Source organism: Lolium perenne, chromosome 1 (genome assembly GCF_019359855.2).
Source record: "Lolium perenne isolate Kyuss_39 chromosome 1, Kyuss_2.0, whole genome shotgun sequence".
Lineage (NCBI taxonomy): Eukaryota > Viridiplantae > Streptophyta > Magnoliopsida > Poales > Poaceae > Lolium > Lolium perenne.
Window position 1 is genome coordinate 228,460,688 of NC_067244.2, and position 21,243 is coordinate 228,481,930.

Consider the following 21,243-nt stretch of genomic DNA (forward strand, 5'->3'; position numbering starts at 1 on the left):
TCCCGACAGGGTGCCGGGACAGAGACTTCTGTCCCCCGAATTGGAGTTTCGCGATGGCGGCGGCGCCCCTGGAGTCTTTCTGGAGTTTCGTCAATTGGTACTGCGTTTTTAGGTCGAAAGGGGTTTTATAGGCGAAGAGGCGGCGCAGGAGGGCACCTGGGGGCGCCTCACCCTAGGCTGGCGCCGGCCCAGGCTTGGCCGCGCCGCCATAGGGTGTGGTGGCCCTCTGGCCCCTCTTCGACTCTTCTTCGGTGTTCTGGAGCCTTCCGGGAAAAATAGGAGGTTTGGCGTTGATTTCGTCCAATTCCGAGAATATTGCCCGAACAGCCTTTCTGGAACCAAAAACAGCAGAAAACAGGAACTGGCACTGTGGCATCTCGTTAATAGGTTAGTTCCGGAAAATGCATGAAATCATCATAACGTGCAAGCAAAACATGTAAGTATTGTCATAAAACAAGCATGGAACGACAGAAATTATGGATACGTCGGGGACGTATCAGCATCCCCAAGCTTAGTTCTCGTCGTCCCGAAAGGTAAACGATAAAAAGAATAATTTCTGTAGTGACATGCTACTTACATAACCTTGATCATACTATTACAAGGCATATGAAATGAATGAAGTGACTCAAGGCAATGATCTATAGTTGCTAACAAATAGATAACATATAGCAAAACTTTTCATGGAGAGTACTTTCAAGACAAGCATCAAAAGTCTTGCACAAGAGTTAACTCATAAAGCAATAAATTCAAAGTAAAGGCATCGAAGCAACACAAAGGAAGATATAAGTTTCAGCAGTTGCTTTCAACTTTCAACATGCATATCTCATGGATAATTGTCAACATAAAGTAATATGATGAATGCAAATATGCAAGTATGTAAGAATCAATGCACAGTTGACACAAGTGTTTGCTTCTAAGGTGGAAGGAAATAGGTAAACTGACTCAACATAAAAGTAAAAGAATGGCCCTTCGCAGAGGGAAGCATTGATTGCTATATTTGTGCTAGAGCTTTGGTTTTGAAAACAGGAGTAAAATTATTTTGAGAGGTGTTTGTTGTTGTCAACGAATGGTAGTGGGCACTCTAACCCCCTTGCCAGACAAACCTCCAAAGAGCGGCTCCCATTTTATTTTATTTTTGGGTGGCACTCCTTCCAACCTTTCTTTCACAAACCATGGCTAACCGAATCCTCGGGTGCCTGCCAACAATCTCATACCATGAAGGAGTGCCTTTTTATTTTAGTTTTATTATGATGACACTCCTCCCCACCTTTGCTTTCTCAAGCCATGGCTAACCGAATCCTTCGGGTGCCGTCCAACAATCACATACCATGGAGGAGTGTCTATTTTGGTTAATTAATTTGGGACTGGGAATCCCATTGCCAGCTCTTTTTGCAAAATTATTGGATAAGCAGATGAAGCCACTAGTCCATTGGTGAAAGTTTCCCAACAAGATTGAAAGATAAACACCACATACTTCCTCATGAGCTTTAAAACATTAACACAAATTGAGAAGCATTTTGAATTGTTTAAAGGTAGCACTCAAGCAATTTACTTTGGAATGGCAGGAAATACCACATAGTAGGTAGGTATGGTGGACACAAATGGCATAGTTTTTGGCTCAAGGATTTTGCATGCACGAGAAGTATTCCCTCTCAGTACAAAGGCTTAGGCTAGCAAGGTTGTTTGAAGCAAACACAAGTATGAACCGGTACAGCAAAACTTACATAAGAACATATTGCAAGCATTATAATACTCTACACTGTCTTCCTTGTTGCTCAAACACTTTTACCAGAAAATATCTAGACCTTAAGAGAGACCAATTATGCAAACCAATTTTAACAAGCTCTACAGTAGTTCTCCACTAATAGGTTTAAACTACATGAAAAAACTTAATCATGATCTACTTGAGAGCTCAAAACAATTGCCAAGTGTCAAATTATCCAAGACATATGAGGCATTTTCCTTTTCCAACCAAATAAGTATTGTAGCTTCCAACTTTTATCATTGAACATTAAAGGTAAAACGAAGAACAAGTGTTCATATGAAAAAAGCGGAGCGTGTCTCTCTCCCAAACAAGGATTGCTAGGATCCGATCTTATTCAAACAAAAACAAAACGAAAATAAACACACAGACGCTCCAAGTAAAGCACATATGATGTGACCGAATAAAAATATAGTTTCAGGGGAGGAACCTGATAAGTTGATGAAGAAGGGGATGCCTTGGGCATCCCCAAGCTTAGACGCTTGAGTCTCCTCGAAATATGCAGGGATGAACCACGGGGGCATCCCCAAGCTTAGACTTTTCACTCTTCTTGATCATATATCATCCTCCTCTCTTGACCCTTGAAAACTTCCTTCACACCAAACTTCTCATAAACTTCACTAGAGGGTTAGTGCATAATCAAAAACTCACATGTTCAGAGGTGACACAATCATTATTAACACTTCTGGACATTGCCCAAAGCTACTGGAGTTTAATGGAACAAAGAAATCCATCCAACACAGCAAAAGAGGCAATGCGAAATAAAAGGCAGAATCTGTCAAAACAGAACAGTCCGTAAAGACGAATTTTAAAATGGCACCAGACTTGCTCAAATCAGAAAACTCAAAACTAATGAAAGTTGCGTACATATCTGAGGAACACGCACGTAAATTGGCATATTTTTCTTATTTTTATACAGAGAAAACAGCCCAGATTCGTGACAGATAGAAATCTGTTTCTGCTCAGAAATCCAAATCTAGTATCGACCTTCGATTAGAGGCTTCACTTGGCACAACAAAACACAAAACTAAGATAAGGAGAGGTTGCTACAGTATTAAACAACTTCCAAGACACAAATATAAAACAAAGTACTGTAGCAAAATAACACATGGGTTATCTCCCAAGAAGTTGCTTTCTTTATAGCCATTAAGATGGGCTCAGCAGTTTTAATGATGCACTCGCAAGAAATAGTATTTGAAGCAAAAGAGAGCATCAAAAGGCAAATCCAAAACACATTTAAGTCTCACATGCTTCCTATGGAAAGGAGTCTTGTACACAAATAAATTCATGAAGAACAAAGTGACAAGCATAAGAAGATAAAACAGGTGTAGCTTCAAAATTTTAAGCACATAGAGAGGTGTTTTAGTACCATGCAAATTTCTACAACCATATTTTCCTCTCTCATAATAATTCTCAGTAGCTTCATGAATAAACTCAACAATATAACTATCACATGCAGCATACTTTCCATGATTTCCAAACACATAATTTTTATCAAGTTCAAGAATAGTGGAATTAAAACTTTCAAACTTACTTTTATTAATAATATAACAAGGTAGTTGATCAATCTCAAGAGATATGGGACACATAGATAAAGTTAAATCCTATCCAATCCCATTTTCATTAGTAGTACAATTAATATTATCAAGTAACATAGGACCATCATCTAGAGCTTTATCATAAACATTTGCCAAGCAAAATTTTTTAGTACCATGCATTTCGACATCAGGCACAAACAAAGCATTATCATAAGATTTATCAAAGTAGCATGGATTATCATATATAACAGTAGCATAATTATTCTCACAAGTTTTACTCATTGGTAATATTTCAAGAGAATCCACAGGAACATAACATTCAACCTCTTTCGGTAAGCATGGAGGACAATCAAATAGTGTAAGAGATAAAGAGTTACTCTCATTAGAAGGTTGGCATGGGTAGCTAATCCATTCTTCCTCCTTTTGTTCGTCGCTCTCCTCTTCCTTTTCATCCAATGAGCTTTCAATTTCATCAATTTCCTCCTCTTTTTCATCCAATGAGCTTTCAGGTTCATCAGTTTCTTCTTCCACCGATTCCTGCAAATTGTGAGTGCATTCTTGTGCATTAATGTGTCTCTCTTTATAATCAAGGATATAAGGATTCCTACTGTAGCATTCTATGCAAGAATTAAGGATAGTAGAGACATAATCTTTAAGGTCCTTACAAATAGCACAAGTTTCATAATTCTCAAGCATGAAGGATTCTATCTCGGAGGCTCCCATAAATAAGACAAATTGTTCTACCTCTTCGAACCCATAATGAATATAGCAATTCCGATTATAGCTCTTAATTAAAAATTCCTCACTAGAGCCACATTGAAATTTAAAATGCTTATCCTGTTGAGAGCAACAGTTTATATCATGGCGTCTAAGCAAGATTCTAGCCATTGTATTCAATTTTTCTATCATAGCACTCATTATTTTACCAGTTCTTGATTCTCTATAATTATTATGGCATTCTATAAGCTCCAAGTAGGTTGTAGGTTCTCCCATAACAGCAGTTTTTAATTTTTTGGTTTTTCAAATTTTTATGGATTTTTGGGTATATGAGACAAATAAAACAAGACAAAAATAAACTAAGCAAAAGTAAACTACGCAAACTAATACTAGACAGAAATAAACTAAGCACAAATAAACTAGACAAAAGTAAACTAAGCAAAACAAAATAAAATAAAACAGAGAGAGAGAGGTAGAGTGTACTCCCCAGGTGAACTTATGAGTAGAGCTATGCCTCCCCGGCAACGGCGCCAGAAAACAGTCTTGATGACCCACAAGTATAGGGGATCGCGATAGTATTCGAGGGAAGTAAAACCCAAATTTATTGATTCGACACAAGGGGAGGTAAAGAATACTTATAAGCCTTAACAACTGAGTTGTCAATTCAGCTGCACCTGGAAAAGCACTAGTAACAGGGGTGATGTGAAAGTAGCAGTAATATGAGAGAAGTAGTAACAGTAACACAACAGCAGTAATAGCAATATGAGAGCGATGGCACCAGAAAATAGTTGATACTACTTCCAATGACATGTAGAACAAGTATATTATGATGAGAGATGGACCGGGGTTCCCAGCGATCTACACTAGTGGTAACTCTCCAATAAGTGACAAGTGTTGGGTGAACAAATTATAGTTGGGCAATTGACAGGAATCAAAGCATTAAGATAGAACATCAAGATTATTAATTATGTAGGCATGTTTTCCATATATAGTCGTACGTGCTCGCAATGAGAAACTTGCACAACATCTATTTTCCTACCAGCCGGTGGCAGCCGGGCCTCAAGGGAAACTACTGGATATTAAGGTACTCCTTTTAATAGAGTACCGGAGCAAAGCATTAACACTCCGTGAAAACATGTGTCCCTCACATCACCGCCATCCCCTCCGGTTGTCCCGATTTCTGTCACTTCGGGGCCTTTGGTTCCGGACAGTGACATGTGCATACAACTTGTAGATACAATCTAAGCAATAAGTATAGAGCTCAAATCTAAGATCATGCCACTCGGGCCCTAGTGACAAGCATTAAGCATAACAAGATTGCAGCAACAATAACTTCATAAACTTTGTAGATAGACTAATCATAATGTATCATCCATCGGATCCCAACAAACACAACACCGATTACATCAGATGAATCTCAATCATGTAAGGCAGCTCATGAGATCATTGTATTGAAGTACATGGGGGAGAGAATACCAACTAGCTACAGCTAGAACCCGTAGTCCATGGGGGAACTACTCACGGAGCATGATGGAGGTGGTGGCGTCGATGGAGATGGCTTCCGGGGGCACTTCCCCGTCCCGGCAGGGTGCCGGGACAGAGACTTCTGTCCCACGAATTGGAGTTTCGCGATGGCGGCGGCACCCCTGGAGTCTTTCTGGAGTTTCGTCAATTGGTACTGCGTTTTTAGGTCGAAAGGGGTTTTATAGGCGAAGAGGCGGCGCAGGAGGGCACCTGGGGGCGCCTCACCCTAGGCTGGCGCGGGCCCAGGCTTGGCCGCGCCGCCATAGGGTGTGGTGGCCCTCTGGCCCCTCTCCGACTCTTCTTCGGTGTTCTGGAGCCTTCCGGGAAAAATAGGAGGTTTGGCGTTGATTTCGTCCAATTCCGAGAATATTGCCCGAACAGCCTTTCTGGAACCAAAAACAGCAGAAAACAGGAACTGGCACTGTGGCATCTCGTTAATAGGTTAGTTCCGGAAAATGCATGAAATCATCATAAAGTGCAAGCAAAACATGTAAGTATTGTCATAAAACAAGCATGGAACGACATAAATTATGGATACGTCGGGGACGTATCACGGCTTTCCTCCTATTAAGCTCAGCTGTTTGCTTTTCAAGTTCTCGTCCAGCACGGGCGAGTCTATATTGGTATGCTTGCAATTCTTCAGCCGTAGCGGTTGTATTCATCGGCTCTGTACCGTCCATAGCTTTTGCGGCTCTGTCCCAAGCCGCTTGTGGAAGTTGCATCATCTGCCGTTCCGCAGGGCCAACATATTTGGTGCCTAAACCTCGCATGAGATCAGCGGGATCGACATATGGGTTCCCCAAAGGGTCGAAAGCCTCTGATGTCTCCTCCTATGGGCGACTCGGCTCCCCAACTACATAAACTTGATGATGTTTTGAAGCTTTATCTTTGCTGGGGTTCGTGACACCGTCGTATAGATCGGTGAAAACCTCCCGAACAGAAGTAGATCTGTCGATGAAGTTGTAGCTGTCGACGCTGTCTGAGTCGCTGCTTATATTGGAGTCCGCAGACGACTCGAAGGACATGCCGCCGAAGATCTTGACGAGCTCTCCGCTTGTTGCTGACTTGGCGAAGCGCGGCGACGAGATTTCCTCGGCGTCGATCTTGAATAATGACGATGATTCTGAAAAATCGGAGTAGACCGCTGACGATCCCGACGAAACCAGAACCTCGAGACGATGCGATCCCTCTTTTCCGACGCGGAAGTGGAACCTCCCGAACGTCATCTCCATAGGCTCCTCCAGATACGCATATGCATCCACACGGGAGGGCGGGTGAGGAACAAAATCGACGAGATCAGTTTCGATCTGTTTACCTCTGTCCATTGCGTTGCTTGCTACCGAAGATGTCGATGATGTTGAGCGTGCCATCGAGATCGGATCCTTGTTGCCTTCACTCACCACGGTCAGTGCCAATTGACAAGGTATTAACTTGTCAATGCCTACAGATTGTAGACTAGGGTTTTAAGGGAAGTAAAGGGCAAGTAGATCTCGAAGGTTCAGCTGAAAAAGTACTCGACGACTATGAAAACTAGGGTTGTGTTGAGAATGAAATCGATCCTTTCTTTGGCCCTCGACTCCCCCTTATATAGGAGGTGGAGCCGAGGGTTTCGTGATGTACAAGTTACAAAGTCCGGGAGACTATCTGAGTCCGTCCCGTAATAGTTACAAGTCGATATTTGATACGTCTCAAACATATCTATAATTTCTTATGTTCCATGCTACTTTTATGATGATACTCACATGTTTTATACACACTTTATGTCATTATTATGCATTTTCCGGCACTAACCTATTGACGAGATGCCGAAGAGCCAGTTGCTGTTTTCTGCTGTTTTTGGTTTCAGAAATCCTAGTAAGGAAATATTCTCGGAATTGGACGAAATCAACGCCCAGGGTCCTATTTTTCCACGAAGCTTCAAGAAGTCCGAAGAGGAAACGAAGTGGGGACACGAGGCGGCGACACGCCAGGGCGGAGCGGCCCAGGTGCTGGCCGCGCGGCCCTGTTGTGTGGGCCCCCCGTGACTCCTCCGACTCCGCCCTTCCGCCTACTTAAAGCCTTCGTCGCGAAACCCCCAGTACGGAGAGCCACGATAAGGAAAACCTTCCAGAGACGTCGCCGCCGCCAATCCCATCTCGGGGGATTCAGGAGATCGCCTCCGGCACCCTGCCGGAGAGGGGAATCATCTCCCGGAGGGCTCTTCATCGCCATGATCGCCTCCGGATCGATGTGTGAGTAGTCCACCCCTGGACTATGGGTCCATAGCAGTAGCTAGATGGTTGTCTTCTCCTCATTGTGCTATCATGTTAGATCTTGTGAGCTGCCTATCATGATCAAGATCATCTATTTGTAATGCTACATGTTGTGTTTGTTGGGATCCGATGAATATTGAATACTATGTCAAGTTGATTATCAATCTATCATATATGTTATTTATGTTCTTGCATGCTCTCCGTTGCTAGTAGAGGCTCTGGCCAAGTTGATACTTTTGACTCCAAGAGGGAGTATTTATGCTCGATAGTGGGTTCATGCCTCCATTAAATCTGGGAAAGTGACAGAAAGTTCTAAGGTTGTGGATGTGCTGTTGCCACTAGGGATAAAACATCGATGCTTTGTCTAAGGATATTTGTGTTGATTACATTACGCACCATACATAATGCAATTGTCTGTTGCTTGCAACTTAATACCGGAAGGGGTTCGGATGATAACCTGAAAGTGGACTTTTTAGGCATAGATGCATGCTGGATAGCGGTCTATGTACTTTGTCGTAATGCCCTGATTAAATCTCATAGTACTCATCATGATATATGTATGTGCATTGTTATGCCTTCTTTATTTGTCAATTGCCCAACTGTAATTTGTTCACCCAACATCTGTTTATCTTATGGGAGAGACACCACTAGTGAACTGTGGACCCCGGTCCTATTCTTTACATCTGAAATACAATCTACTGCAATTGTTCTTTACTGTTCTTCGCAAACAATCATCATCATCCACACTATACAATTAATCCTTTGTTTACAGCAAGCCGGTGAGATTGACAACCTCACTGTTACGTTGGGGCAAAGTACTTTGATTGTGTTGTGCAGGTTCCACGTTGGCGCCAGAATCTCTGGTGTTGCGCCGCACTACACTCCGCCGCCATCAACCTTCAACGTGCTTCTTGGCTCCTACTGGTTCGATAAACCTTGGTTTCTTTCTGAGGGAAAACTTGCTACTGTACGCATCACACCTTCCTCTTGGGGTTCCCAACGGACGTGTGTTAACTGCACGCATCAAGCATATTTTCTGGCGCCGTTGCCGGGGAGATCAAGACACGCTGCAAGGGGAGTCTCCCACTTCCAATCTCTTTACTTTGTTTTTGTCTTGCTTTATTTTATTTACTACTTTGTTTGCTGCACTAAAACAAAAACACAAAAAAATTAGTTGCTAGTTTTACTTTATTTACTGTCTTGTTCTCCATATCAAAAACACAAAAAAATTAGTTACTTGCATTTACTTTATTTACCTTTTGTTTATTTCATCATGTTTCCTCCTAAGTACACTCTAAAAAACATACCGGTAGGACGAGGGTCTATAATTGGAAGATATAATATAGAAGATTTTTTCACTCATGTTAGTACATCTGAAGATTTTGAAGATAGACACTTGGTAGAACTTGCCCCTACTTATGAAATTGCTGCTGCTTCTTTAGTACACATGTTGGAAACTAAATTTATTAATCTCAGTCCTATAATTCAGCATATGTTTCTTACACTCTCTGATATGGAGGAAGGAGAAAATAAAGATTTTGTCCTAGAAACCCTTCTTAAAGAATTTGGTGGTGTAGCAAGAGAGGCTAGAAAAGTCTTTATTAAATATAAGATGCTTGGCTCTTATACCAACTTTGCTAGTACCCTCGAAAAGATGGACATGGATAGAATAAGGTACACTAATAATGTTAATGAAGGTGGGGAGATTAAGACAACAATACCTTGTAAGCTCCTAGGAATGCATGAAGCTCTAGAAAATAACTATGGTTGGCTTGTTCCTAAAAATTTGTTTGATGAGAATAGCAAGCCTAAGAATAATGAAAAAGGAGCCTCTGAAACTTACATAGATAACATACAATGCATAGTTGAGAAAACTCCAAACCCCTCTGTTGATGCTTCATCTCTTGATAACACTTGATTCACACTTTCTGCGCCTAGCTGAAAGGCGTTAAAGAAAAGCGCTTATGGGAGACAACCCATTATTTTACTTCTGCACTTTGTTTTATATTTGAGTCTTGGAAGTTGTTACTACTGTAGCAACCTCTCCTTGTCTTTATTTTATTGCATTGTTGTGCCAAGTAAAGTCTTTGATAGTAAAGTCAATACTAGATTTGGATTACTGCACAGAAACAGATTTCTCGTTGTCACGAATTTGGGCAGGGTTCTCTGTAGGTAACTCAGAAAAATCTGCCAATTTACATGCGTGATCCTCAGATATGTACGCAACTTTCGTTCAATTTGGGCATTTTCATCTGAGCAAGTCTGGTGCCTCTAAAAAATTCGTCTTTACGGACTGTTCTGTTTTGACAGATTCTGCCTTTTATTTCGCATTGCCTGTTTTGCTATGTTTGATGGATTTCTTTGTTCCATTAACTTTCAGTAGCTTTGTGCAATGTCCAGAAGTGCTAAGAATGATTATGTCACCTCTGAATATATGAATTATGCACTGACCCTCTAATGAGTTTGTTTTGAGTTTGGTGTGGAGGAAGTTTTCAAGGGTCAAGAGAGGAGGATGATACAATATGATTAAGAAGAGTGAAAAGTCAAAGCTTGGGGATGCCCCCGTGGTTCATCCCTGCATATTTTAAGAAGACTCAAGCGTCTAAGCTTGGGGATGCCCAAGGCATCCCTTCTTCATCGACAACTTATCAGGTCACCTCTAGTGAAACTATATTTTTATTCCGTCACATCTTATGTGCTTTACTTGGAGCGTCTGTTTGTTTTTATTTTTATTTTTGTTTGAATAAAATCAGATCCTAGCATTCTTTGTTTGGGAGAGAGACACGCTCCGCTGTTTCGTATGAACACATGTGTTCTTAGCTTTATCTTTAATGTTCATTGCGAAAGTTGGACTATTTCATTCATTGCTATATGGTTGGAAACGGAAAATGCCGCATGTGGTAAATGGTATAATGTCTTGAATAATGTGATACTTGGCAATTGTTGTGCTCATATAGATCATGTTTAAGCTCTTGCATCATGTACCTCGTACCCATTAATAAAGAATTACATAGAGCTTGTTAAAATTTGGTTTGCATGATTAGCTTCTCTAGAGTCTAGATATTTTCTGGTTAAGGTGTTTGAACAACAAGGAGACAATGTAAAGTCTTATAATACCTACAATATGTTCATATGTGAGCTTTGCTGCACCTTTTATACTTGAGTTTGCTTCAAACAACCTTGCTAGCCTAGCCTTGTATTGAGAGGAATTCTTCTCGTGCATCCAAATCCTTGAGCCAAAAACTATGCCATTTGTGTCCACCATACCTACCTACCACATGGTATTTCTCTGCCATTCCAAAGTACATTACTTGAGTGCTACCTTTAAACTTCTATTCTTTGCCTTTACAATATATAGCTCATGGGAAAATAGCCTTAAAAACTATTGTGGTGAAGAATATGTACTTATGTGTCTTATTTCTTAATAAGTTGCTTGTTGAGCGGTAACCATGTTTCTGGGGACGCCATCAACTTTTACCTTTGTTGAATATCATGTGAGTTGCTATGCATGTTCGTCTTGTCTGAAGTAAGGGCGATTTTCATGATCAAATGGTTTGAGTATGCATATTGTTGGAGAAGAACATTGGGCCGCTAACTAAAGCCATGAATCATGGTGGAAGTTTCAGTTTGGACACAAAACCTCAATCTCTTATGAGAATTCATCTGTTGTTGAATGCTTAAGCATTAAAAGAGGAGTCCATTATCTGTTGTCTATGTTGTCCCGGTATGGATGTCTAAGTTGAGAATAATCAAAAGCGAGAAATCCAATGCGAGCTTTCTCCTTAGACCTTTGTACAGGCGGCATAGAGGTACCCCTTTGTGACACTTGGTTGAAACATATGCTATGCAATGATAATCCATGTTAATCCAAGCTAATTAGGACAAGGTGCGAGCACTATTAGTATACTATGCATGAGGCTTGCAACTTATAGGATATCTTATACATAACACATATGATTTATTACTACCGTTGACAAAATTGTTTCTATGTTTTCAAAATGAAAAGCTCTAGCACAAAAATAGTAATCCATGCTTCCCTCTGTGAAGGGCCATTCTTCTACTTTATTGTTGAGTCAGTTTACCTACTTCTTTCTATCTTAGAAGCAAACACTTGTGTAAACTGTGTGCATTGATTCCTACATGTTTACCTATTGCACTTGTTATATTACTTTGTGTTGACAATTATCCATGAGATAAACATGTTGAAGTTGAAAGCAACCGCTGAAACTTATATCTTCCTTTGTGTTGTTTCAAAGCTTTCAACTAAGAATTTATTGCTTTATGAGTAACTCTTATGCAAGTCTTATTGATGCTTGTCTTGAAAGTATTATTCGTGAAAAGTCTTTGCTATATGATTCATTTGTTTACGCATTATCTTCATCATTGCTTCGAATCGCTGCATTCATCTCATATGCTTACAATAGTATGATCAAGATTATGATAGCATGTCACTTCAGAAATTATCTTTGTTATCGTTTACCTACTCGAGGGCGAGTAGAAACTAAGCTTGGGGATGTTTGATACGTCTCAAACGTATCTATAATTTCTTATGTTCCATGCAACTTTTATGATGATACTCACATGTTTTATACACACTTTATGTCATTATTATGCATTTTCCGGCACTAACCTATTGACGTGATGCCGAAGAGCCAGTTGCTGTTTTCTGCTGTTTTTGGTTTCAGAAATCCTAGTAAGGAAATATTCTCGGAATTGGACGAAATCAACGCCCAGGGTCCTATTTTTCCACGAAGCTTTTTTCCACGAAGCTTCCAGAAGTCCGAAGAGGAAACGAAGTGGGGCCACGAGGCGGCGACACGCCAGGGCGGCGCGGCCCAGGCGCTGGTCGCACGGCCCTGTTGTGTGGGCCCCCCGTGACTCCTCCGACTCCGCCCTTCCGCCTACTTAAAGCCTTCGTCGCGAAACCCCCAGTACGGAGAGCCACGATACGGAAAACCTTCCAGAGACGCCGCCGCCGCCAATCCCATCTCGGGGGATTCAGGAGATCGCCTCCGGCACCCTGCCGGAGAGGGGAATCATCTCCCGGAGGGCTCTTCATCGCCATGATCGCCTCCGGATCGATGTGTGAGTAGTCCACCCCTGGACTATGGGTCCATAGCAGTAGCTAGATGGTTGTCTTCTCCTCATTGTGCTATCATGTTAGATCTTGTGAGCTGCCTATCATGATCAAGATCATCTATTTGTAATGCTACATGTTGTGTTTGTTGGGATCCGATGAATATTGAATACTATGTCAAGTTGATTATCAATCTATCATATATGTTATTTATGTTCTTGCATGCTCTCCGTTGCTAGTAGAGGCTCTGGCCAAGTTTATACTTGTGACTCCAAGAGGGAGTATTTATGCTCGATAGTGGGTTCATGCCTCCATTAAATCTGGGACAGTGACAGAAAGTTCTAAGGTTGTGGATGTGCTGTTGCCACTAGGGATAAAACATCGATGCTTTGTCTAAGGATATTTGTGTTGATTACATTACGCACCATACTTAATGCAATTGTCTGTTGCTTGCAACTTAATACCGGAAGGGGTTCGGATGATAACCTGAAAGTGGACTTTTTAGGCATAGATGCATGCTGGATAGCGGTCTATGTACTTTGTCGTAATGCCCTGATTAAATCTCATAGTACTCATCATGATATATGTATGTGCATTGTTATGACTTCTTTATTTGTCAATTGCCCAACTGTAATTTGTTCACCCAACATCTGTTTATCTTATGGGAGAGACACCACTAGTGAACTGTGGACCCCGGTCCTATTCTTTACATCTGAAATACAATCTACTGCAATTGTTCTTTACTGTTCTTCGCAAACAATCATCATCATCCACACTATACAATTAATCCTTTGTTTACAGCAAGCCGGTGAGATTGACAACCTCACTGTTACGTTGGGGCAAAGTACTTTGATTGTGTTGTGCAGGTTCCACGTTGGCGCCAGAATCCCTGGTGTTGCACCGCACTACACTCCACCGCCATCAACCTTCAACGTGCTTCTTGGCTCCTACTGGTTCGATAAACCTTGGTTTCTTTCTGAGGGAAAACTTGCTACTGTACGCATCACACCTTCCTCTTGGGGTTCCCAACGGACGTGTGTTAACTGCACGCATCAATATTCCTAATACAACTCTATCTTTCCAAACTATCTCCTGACTGGGCTTCCGGGCTTCATAACCTTCGGGTCGTGGGCCTTCAGTAAACAACGGGTACCATCTTCGGCAGGCCCATTGGGGATGCCTATGTCACTTTGGGCCCGAGTGCCATGATCTCAGATCTGAACATGTTATTGATTCATGAGGATAATTATTGTTTTTTATCTTACATGCAAGGTGTGTACACATATCGTTGTCTAGAACCCGATGCCCCAAAGTGACAGCAATTGGGATAACCGTAGGGGCTGGCTGTGATGTGAGGATCACGTGTGTTCACGGAGTGTTAATGCTCTTCTCCAGTGCTCTATTAAAAGGAGTACCTTAATTACCAGTAGATTCCCTTGAGGCTCCGCTGCAAACGGGCTGGTAGGACAAAAGATGTCGTGCAAGTTTCTCCTTGCGAGCACGTACGACTAAATAGGAACACACGCCTATGGTTATGGTATCCTCCTCTGAATGTTTTTTTAATCGACTTGGCACATGCTCACGCATGCATAAGACTAAACAAAAGTCAATTAAGCCTTGATGATTTATTTTGCCTCAGAGTTCTTGTGTTACTTTTATGCTTCTGTTAATTTTGTTCTGTCGCAAGCATGATTATGACAGTTACTGTTTTCTTGATTGTCGCTTCCCAGTCTATTGCTAGCCTTCACTTGTACTGAGTATGAGCTCTACCCATGCATCCAACTTCCAAAAACCAAAGCTTGCCAATTGTGTCCACCATACCTATCTATATGTGTTATTTCACCGCCACTCCAAAGTAAATTGCTTATGTGCTATCTTTAAAACCTTCAAAAACTATTACCTGTTTTGTGTTCCTATTTTAGCTCATGAGGAAGTATTGAATGCTTTATTGTCTTTTCATGATTTCACACCTTGACTAGCATGAATAATGTGCTAATCCTTAATATTGCGAAAAGAGCAAGGCAACCGGGTGCCCATCCCACAAAAAATATAAAATAAACAAATAACAAATAAAGCTCCGCACACTATGTACTTGAGAGATCCTAAATAATGGTGTGCAAAAGGAGAACTATATGGGAGCCCCTCTTGAAGTCACTATATGAAAGGATGATTAACCATTTGATACCATTCGTTGATATAGACATACATACCTCTCAAAATACATTTTCAACACCTCTGTTTTATTCAAAATAAAAAACTCTAGCACATGAGTAATCTCTGCTTCCCTCTACGAAGGGACAATCTTTTACTTTTTTATGTTGAGACACCATCCTTTCTTTGAGCACCTTCTCGAAAGCATAGCTGTCATTTTTAGTGTAATATGCTTGTTCCAGAATACGGTTAATTGTGGTATAATTGTGATGCTTGTATCTTTCGATATTTCTACTTATACTCTTCTCTTGAACTTCAGAGGTGCCTTGGCATTTATGTTTTGCTCCAAAAATAAGGGCAAGCGAAATACCTTTTTATCATATCATATTATGATCATTGCAATCCTGCAGATACTTATGTTTCAGATTGCTTATTATTGTGTTGGTATCTTTTCATAGCTTGCATGACTATTGAGTAACCTTAGTTGCATACTTCTTATTACGAATTACCTAAGTACTTGATCATATAGTGAGGATATATACATCATATGAAGCAAATGGGTTCGTGCAAGTTTCTTTTATCGCACTCAGTTGTCACTGAATTGCTTGAGGACAAGCAATAAGCTAACCTTGGGGGGAGTTGATATGTCCAAAACGTATCTACTTTCCCGAACACTTTTGATGTTGTTTTCCCTCTAATTTGCGTGTTTTGAATACAACTAACACGGACTAACGCTGTTTTCAACAGAATTGCTCTGGTGTCTCGTTTTTGTGCAGAAATCCAACTTTCAGAAAAATTTCCGAACATTATCGCAAAGTCCCTATTTTACCCGAAGACTCACGGAACCAAAAGACGATACGTAGAAGAGCCAAGGGGGGGGGGGCACACCATGCCTAGGCGCGGGCCATCCCATAGCCGCGCCTAGGGGTGGTGTGGCCGCCTCGGGCACCTCCTCGACCCCTCCTCCTGGCTATATAAGCCTTTGACCTAAAAAACAATGGGGGGTTCGACGTTTTTCCAGAAAGAGTTCCGCTACTCCGCCGACACCGAAAACCCCAATTCGGGAACCAGAAACTCCGTTCTGGCACCCTACCGGGACGGGGAATTAGAGGAGATCATCGCCATCATCATCATCACCGACGCCTCTCCATCAACCATCGATCCATGATTCCCCCATCCATGTGCGAGTAATTTCCCCGCTGTAGGCTGAAGGGGATGGTAGGGATTGGATGAGATCATTCATGTAATAGCTATAAGATTATTAGGGGCATGGTGCCTAGTATCAGTTACTAGTACTTTTAACATTGTTGCAACCTGTTGTGCTTAATGCTTGTAACTTTGGGCCCGAGTGTCATGATCTCAGATCTGAACATGTTATTGATTCATGAGGATAATTATTGTTTTTGATCTTACCTGCAAGTTGTGTACACATATCGTTGTCCGGAACCCCAGGCCCCAAAGTGACAGCAATTGAGATAACCGGAGGAGATGACTGTGATGTGAGGATCACGTGTGTTCACGGAGTGTTAATGCTATGCTCCGGTGCTCTATTAAAAGGAGTACCTTAATTACCAGTAGATTCCCTTGAGGCTCCGCTGCAAACGGGCTGGTAGGAAAAAAGATGTCGTGCAAGTTTCTTCTTGCGAGCACGTACGACTAAATAGGAACACACGCCTATGGTTACTTAGTACTTGGATGTTTTTATCATTGTTACCTGCAAATGCCCATGTCTTTCTTATTATATGAATTATCTTATCCATGCAACGCCCGTTCATCCATCCCTATGCCTACAATATTTTAATCCTGCTGTCTACTGCAATCACTGATGCTGCTGTTTTTATTTCATTACTGCTGTTACTTCACTATTGCCACTGCTATAAAACTGTTACTACTGATAAATTGTTGCGAACAAGTCTATTTCCAGGTGCATCTGAACTGACAACTCATCTGTTAAGGTTTATATATATTCTTTGGTTCCCCTTGTGTCGAATCAATAAATTTGGATTTTACTTCCCTCGAAGACTGTTGCGATCCCCCATACTTGTGGGTCATCATGGAGTCGGAGTTGCCATGTCCTGTGAGTGTCTTCTATTGGGAGGCGCACAATGACCTACAACGGGCGGTCCAGGTGAAGTTCCTCTTCGGTGTGGGTCTTACGCATCCCCTCTCCGGAGCTTGTCATCCGAGTCAGAGCTGCTTCCCCTACACGAGGAGACACCTGTTTGGCATTGGCCAGCCTGAGCCTCGTGGTGCCGCTTAGTGGCCCTTAAAGGAACCAACAAGCTAGAGGCTATAGTACTCAAGTCGTCAAGGTGGTGTGTAGACGCTTGATCACCCCCATCGTTGTGTCCTGATCTCACATGCATCCTCTATTGTTGCATATAAATAAGCTTATTGTGAAGTGCACCAGCAGGTTTGCCAATAAGGGAGCCTTCTATAGTAAGCATGTTCTTAATGGTCCAAAACTATGCAGAAAAGTAAAACACACTAGTCTACGATACGGTGGATAGGGTGGATAGACTCTGGAAAATCGCGAGGAATTCACTACTTTTTTTAGATAAGGGAGCAGAAATCCCCAGCCTTTGCATCAATTGATGCGCACTGCCATTTATTAAAAATCAAGGTATATCAAGTACGAGTACGGAAAATGGAAAAAATACAGTCATGGATCTGACATGGTTGCGACATGAATCAACCATCGGAACAAACGACACATAACTAGGCTAGCCATACTCTATCATATTACTGTGTCGCCATCCAGTAGCATGGAAGTATAAATCCCGAGTAACCACCAGCAGCCGGTTGCACCCAGTACCCATATCCTTGCGCTGGTCCTCCGGAGGCAGGAAAGCCCGTAACTGGATCCATTGCACAACTCCATGAATAACCTGCAAATAATTAGTACCCTTTTGATTATTAAAAATGATATCGTTTCTTTCCAAATTGTCCAACATATAACAGAAATCCCAATCCGAATTTTACTTTTTATCTTTCTTGAGAACCCCATACAACCAATGATAGTAGCAAAAGGACATGCGGGAAACAAATGGTGAACAGATTCATTAGCATGGCAAAAACAACACTTTTGAGACCCCGTCCACCTACGCTTTGTCAAATTTTTCTTAGTAAGTAGAACCTTATTATTAAGGAACCACATGAAGATTTTAATCTTCAAAGAAATTTTGAGTTTCGACAAATACTTACGCATGAATCTAGTGTGACCATTCATATAATCAAGATACATCGATTTAACTGTGAACAAACCGGAATCTGTAAGCTTCCATACAAACTTACCAGGTTCCACATTAAGGTTAATGGTAATGAGTCGTTGACACAGATGTAGCCATTCAATATATTTGTGTTCATTTAAATTCCTCCTAAAAGTAATATTTAACTATGTTTGAGCCAACACTGTGGAAATCAGAACATTCTTATGCTGAACAATGTTGTAGAGAGAGGGATATTGTTCTGATAAAGGAACCTCCCCTAAACAAACATCTTCCCAAAAATGCACCGAAGTACCATCACCGACTTTGAAAGAACCCCTACTGAAAAAATCTAGTTTCACTTTCATAAGACCTTTCCAATCACCGACTTTGAAGGAATTCACTACCCTGTCGGGTTCCAATCACAGTGCAAGAGTTTTCTAACCCGTTCCCACATGAATTTCGCTACAGGGCAACTAAAGAAGATGTGCTTACAGTCATCCAAGTCCCTCATTCCTAAAAGAAGCGAGACCTAACCTTATCGAAGATCATATGAATTGAGCTAAAGAGCATGTAAAGACTCAATGCGAACATCGTCACGCTAGAGATGCAAGAGCGCGTAAGTTCAAGCTTCCCTGCTGAGGCCAAGAATAGGCCCTCCAAGGGTCCACCATGTGACCTACCTTCCCGGTTAGGAAATCCCAATCCGAGGCCCGTAGTGACTTTTCACTCACAAGGAGACCGAGGTACGTGATGGGAAATTTCCATAGCTTGCAGTTAAGAAAGTTCGCCATCCGGATTTGCTCTAGTGTCGTAGTCCCTGCTACAATCACCTCTCTCTTGCCAAAGTTGATCTTATGACCCAACATGTTCTCAAAGCGTAGCAGAATAAGATTGAGGTTGGCTATCCCCATGTTTGTCGGTTCAATAAGAATCATGGTGTCATCCGCAAATTGCAGATGGGTCACTCCCCATGGGATGAGGTGGGGAACTACTCCACTAATGTGTCCCGCCACACAGTAGCATGGGATATCATCGCCGCCAGCGAGTCAACTATGAAGTAAAACAAGATCAGGGAAAAGTGGATCTCCTTGTTGGGCACCCCTCGCAATCCTGAAGATCGGCCCAATCTGCACATATTAAGTTTGACTGCCTTTGCCCTCCCGAGACCAGTTGCATTAGGTTGTGAACCCTTGCGCCGGAGAACCATTCCAGAGCAGGACCTCCCGTAGGAAGCCCCGGTTAACCCTATCATAAAAAAAAATGAATTCTAGTTTGAGAAGTAAATAACCCCATAACCTTTTCTTTCTCAATCCAGACGCGATCTCATACAGTGCCAAAACCCATTCATGAAGCGCTCAGCCCTTAATAGACACAAATTGGCTACGGTTGATAGTCCTATGAGCTTAAGGAGGAAGACAAATGCCATAGTCCTTAGCTATAAACTTAAAGATGATGTTAATATGCGTGATAGGGCTGCTAGCAATTAAAATGAACGGTCCAACCATATACCTACTTGAAAAGAACTTGCCACTATATCAAGAATGCATGTTAACTGCAACATGAACTCACCACTAGCAGAATAGTCATAACCAGAGTTCCATAGCATTATGGCATAATGTTTGAATGTTGCAGATATATCAAGTATGAAAGGTCTACTCAAGAGGGAAAACTATTTCATCCTTTTGATACCTCATGCCTCCATGGTACAACTCAAATGCTTCATTACCGGCAAATAAATTCTAATCGTTGTTGTGATCTACATAAAAGTAGAGTAAAATTTCAATGAGCACAAAAGTTTAAGAAACGGTATGGCATGCAGCTATTGATATCAGTGAGCATCAATTTTTTTTTTGAACCTGGAGAGGCCGCGGAGTAGGTACAGTTTACAACAGGGATCCTGAAGAACAACACAATCATAAACCAACCCATGTTTCTTACAGAAAAGACCCTAAGGCAAAACTTGAAAAAGCAATCAGGTCCTCTAGCACCGCCGGAGAACTGAGAGCTCAAACCGCGACCATCCTCGCCGGTGCCGGGAACGAGACCACTTGGAACCGAGAGGAAGATGAACGCCGCCGCGAGCTCAACAAAGGGCCTCCACTTGGAGGTTGAAGAAGCGCCGGCCATCGTCGCCAGCGTCGGAGACCACCATATGGTCATCAAGGTCGAACGCCAAATCTCAGGACGCCGAGAGTGTTCACCGAAATCCTGTAGCATCACAGCTCCAGAGCAGCCAAGAAGTAGACCGAGTAGCGTCGTACCATGGATTCCCCCATCGCCACCATGGCGCTTGGAAGAAGATGGCACGACACAGACCGCCGCCACGCCCCAGCTGCCAGAGAGGGCCGAGCTTATTGATGAAGACGTTGGTGCCGACCTCCCTGACCACCCGCAGCACCTCACTACCATGGCCAGGAAGCAGAACACCACAAATCGTCGGGCGCCGCTCGCAAGCACCGACGACACGCTCCGAGACGGCACGAAGCCAGCAGCCATACAGGCAAAACTAACAACTAAAACTATTCCCTTTATATACAGAGGATGCCTACCTCCTATCCATCCTCTCGCCGGCCGGCAGCGCCGCCGGAGAGCAGGAAAGAAAGGGGCGGCGGTGGAGCTGGGAGGTCGACTCTCAACGAGAGGCTTCGGGAGAGAGCGAGCAAAAAAGATAAGGTGGACAGTGAGCATCAAATCAAGCAAATGTTTCTTTTGGACATTGATTTACCGCATATATTAATTGGGTTTTGCTAGTTCTTAGTAAAGTGCTAACCGTCAAATTATGTGCCGAGATTCGTACGAAATTTGTTGTTTTCTCTGTGTTGTTTTGCACGGGTTTCAAACAGATCTTGGTTTGGTCTAGTAAATTATGAGGCAAACAACAAAGATGAAAAAGATGTGCGTTTAGAGAATATTGAACCCGCAACCTCATGTATACATCACGCTACTGGCAGGCCAAAGATCTAAGGACTTGTTTGATTTTCAGGATTTCACAAAACGCAGGAATAGGAAAAAA

General features: G+C 42.1%; 1 long non-coding RNA gene across 1 annotated transcript; it reads right to left on the bottom strand.

Moving 5' to 3' along the window:
- Positions 1-19,883: 19,883 nt before the first annotated feature.
- Positions 19,884-20,916, bottom strand: LOC127326976 (uncharacterized). The gene is made up of 2 exons (XR_011750515.1): positions 20,087-20,916; positions 19,884-19,986 (listed from the first exon to the last, which is right to left on the bottom strand). It is a non-coding gene; the product is annotated as an uncharacterized lncRNA (long non-coding RNA).
- Between the last annotated feature and the right edge of the window lie 327 nt (positions 20,917-21,243).